The sequence below is a fragment of the Equus caballus genome, chromosome 1, assembly GCF_041296265.1.
Source record: "Equus caballus isolate H_3958 breed thoroughbred chromosome 1, TB-T2T, whole genome shotgun sequence".
Classification (NCBI taxonomy): domain Eukaryota; kingdom Metazoa; phylum Chordata; class Mammalia; order Perissodactyla; family Equidae; genus Equus; species Equus caballus.
This window is the reverse complement of record NC_091684.1, coordinates 177,507,437-177,510,798: the sequence shown is the minus strand read 5'-3', so window position 1 is coordinate 177,510,798 and position 3,362 is coordinate 177,507,437.

Sequence of the window (3,362 nt, the reverse complement as noted above, 5' to 3'; positions counted from 1 at the left end):
TACTGGCTGTACTTTGCGGATCCCTAATGTAGATAATCAAGGTAGCTGAATCAAATATTTAGAACTAAACGGAACCTAAGTGAGTCATACGGTTCAGGCAGTTATAGAGGTATATAATCTCTGGTTTTGTATATAATACAACAGAGTTCCAAAGTGATTAAAGGATTTTCCCACAGCCATACAGAATAAACAACTTTCCTATTTGTTTAAACAGTGACAAACTTTTCTAAGTGCACCAAATTGAATGCCCTGATCACCAATAAATCCCCACAAAATAATCTAAAAATAGAGCAAGACAAGGTGGATTTAGTCTGAATAACAGGTTTGCATTGGTCCAACTAAGGCCAAAGATTGCCAATAACCAGTTGCAAATTTTGAATTGACCCATCACAGTTAAATTCCCTGTGAGCTATTAAAATACATTTTACATTATGGAAATTAAATTTAGAGATTTAGCTCTATTGACATGGTTTGCAATTTTTGGTAGAAAAAAAGAGAGAAAAATTATAAAATCAATCACAAAGCATTTGTTGAATAATGAAGCTGTAGCTAGTACAGTAAGTGCTAAGAGTTGAGAGTTACGGAAGCTGTGATCCTTGAAAAAGTTTACATGCTACTTGGGATGGATAGTAGTTCATTTCAACACACATTTACTAAGCAGTTATTATATACCATACATAAGGTATGTCCACCTTTGAGAAGAGCGCAGACCAGCGGGACTGTGAAGCAGGGTATGTCAATATCGGCACCTCCCTTACCTCCATGTTCTCTTTCTAGTTTGTAACAAAACATGCTCATTGTCATGATGATGTTTTGCTCATGCTTTTCTCTTTTTCTGTGGAGCAGTTTCTCCCACTCATGCTCCCTTATACATAAGTGCACAGAGAAGGAGCACTTGAAATTTTTAGATAAGATTCTTAAAGAACTTGAAGATGGGCTGAGATTATTCAGGCCAAGATGGGAGGCACTGCACTACCCAAAAAGGAAAGAGCATGAGTGAAGAAACAGTGTCATGGAACATCCTTTATGCCCTACAAACCACAAGCAGAATAGGCAAGGAAGGGAACCACAAAGGATGGGGCTGGAGAGTTGGGGGCCAGGTCATGGAGGGCCTTGAATGTTCATGCATAATTATCAAGTGACCATTTATAAACAGTCTTAAGTTTTTAAAATCTGTGCCCATTTGATATACAACTTATATCCACCAGTCATCAACACCAACACCATTATATACCTACCTGAAGATTCTGATGTGTCCTCTCTGCCTGGAGCCTGCAGCAGAGAAGTTTGACAGAAAGAAATAAGAAGAAAAAAGCTGAAGATTTTTAAGCAAGTTGTTAGTGATTTGGTGTTTGATATAAAGCCCTAGTCCGCTTACTCCCTGAACATCTTTAATAAAATTTATATTACTGCTAATGCTTCCTGAAGTTAGATTTGTTTTCTGAAGACTTCAAGAATTAAGAGCTGATGCCAGCCCAAGAGCAGAGGTTCTCCATGGAGGCCCAGCCATATACTTGTTATATTAAGTATCCCCTATTTGTCAGGAACTGTGCTCGGTTCTTTGGATAGAGAGATGAATTCCACCTAGAGAGACAAACAGGGACAAATAATAATCACAGAACTATGATACATCTTAAAAAACTTTTTAAGAAAGAGACATATCCCAGTGATATGGAAGCACTGAGAAGGGAATGATTAATTTTACCCAGGGAGGTCCCAAGAAGACTTTCAAGATGAGATGATATTCGAGCCAACCTTTGAAACGTGTTTGAGAGTTCACCAAAAAGAGAGGGGAGTTAGGAAAGTCATTCAAGAGAAAGAAAAAAAAATGCTTAGAGAAAACACTGTGTTTTAGAAGACCTTATGTAGATTTGTGTGGTTGACGCACAGCTGTGTGAGGTTGATGAAGCAGGAGACAAATAATGAAGTCATAGAGAGTAGTATGTGAGCAAAAATTGTTGGACTGAAGTCCTGGAAGAAGAAATAGGATCAATGGGATCCATAAATGACTTGAGCTAAGCCCCAAAGAATGGGTAACATTGATTACCATAAACAGATCAAAGCGAGCCCCAGTCCTGCCTCTGCAACTTGATTGACTGATTGACTAATTGCCGCAAATACCACTAGGAAGCTATCTTGGGTCTTCAGATGCCCCTCCAACTACCTAACCACAAGATTCGCGGAAGAAAATATATTCTAAACAGTCATCAGTATGAAAGAATGCTGGCAGATGCTTCAAAGATTTAGAAGGCTCTTATGAGATATATGTATATATACCAGTTTTTAGAAACCTGCTTTCTAGAATATTGGAAGTCACATGTTCCACCCACCTCCTAGTCTTTATTTTAAGGTATAATGATGCCTAAATCATGCAGCCCACTAAATATGTACTCTGCCTTTCATAGCCAATAAAAAATTCATTTAAAAAGTATTCATTGAGTACCTACCGTGTAACAGGCAACTATGAGGTAGTACTCTGTTTACTGGTACCTGAAGATTCCATAAAATAATGATAAAAAGCAGATTATAACACAGCATGTAAAATATGATTATATTTATTAAATTATTCATATATGTATATGTGTTTACACACAACCATGTTAAGCCAAACTTTGGCTCCATTCAGGAGATCTTTCCTTGTGTCTACCCTGTTTTTCATGCTATGTAGCTCAAAATCATTTCTTAAAATCAACAGGAAAATAAAAACTGATTAAACATTAATTATCTTCCTTTATATGCTCTCCAAGTACCAGAAATAAAATAGTGCATTAAATCTCAAAACCTTGGCAACTTAGGAAACAGCAAATTTTTAACATGCAACATCCCTGCTCAAAGCACATAGGACACGTTTTCTTAAAAGAATAGCTATGCCAATAACCTCCTCCATGTAGTAAAATTGGCCCACTTTCTTTAAGAGTTAGGGCCAGACTTCCATATTGATATGGTAGAAGTTTGTCCTCAAGATGAAATAAATTTCTGTCCTGCTGGCTCTGTTATCCCAGCTTTAAATCCCATTTCAGTTTATCCATTTTAATCAAACATTTATGTTGTTTATCTTTGCCAAGAAGGTTTGTAATCCCCCCTCATTAAGATTTTTAATAGATATTGCAAGTCTTAGAGCAAGAGCCACTAAGAAGCAATTTAAAGTAACAACCATGTCAACCTTATAGGCTGTGTTGGACTGGAGGAAAGAGATAAGAACATGATATTAATAAACAAGAAAACTTCTACTCTTAACTGCTTTGCCATGATTTTCATCCAAGTATTTAACATCCTTTTGTATATTAAAACTGTAGAAAAGATTTTCAATTAATACAAACAGGTTATATGATATTGAGAAATGTTAAAGAAAATTTCAAATA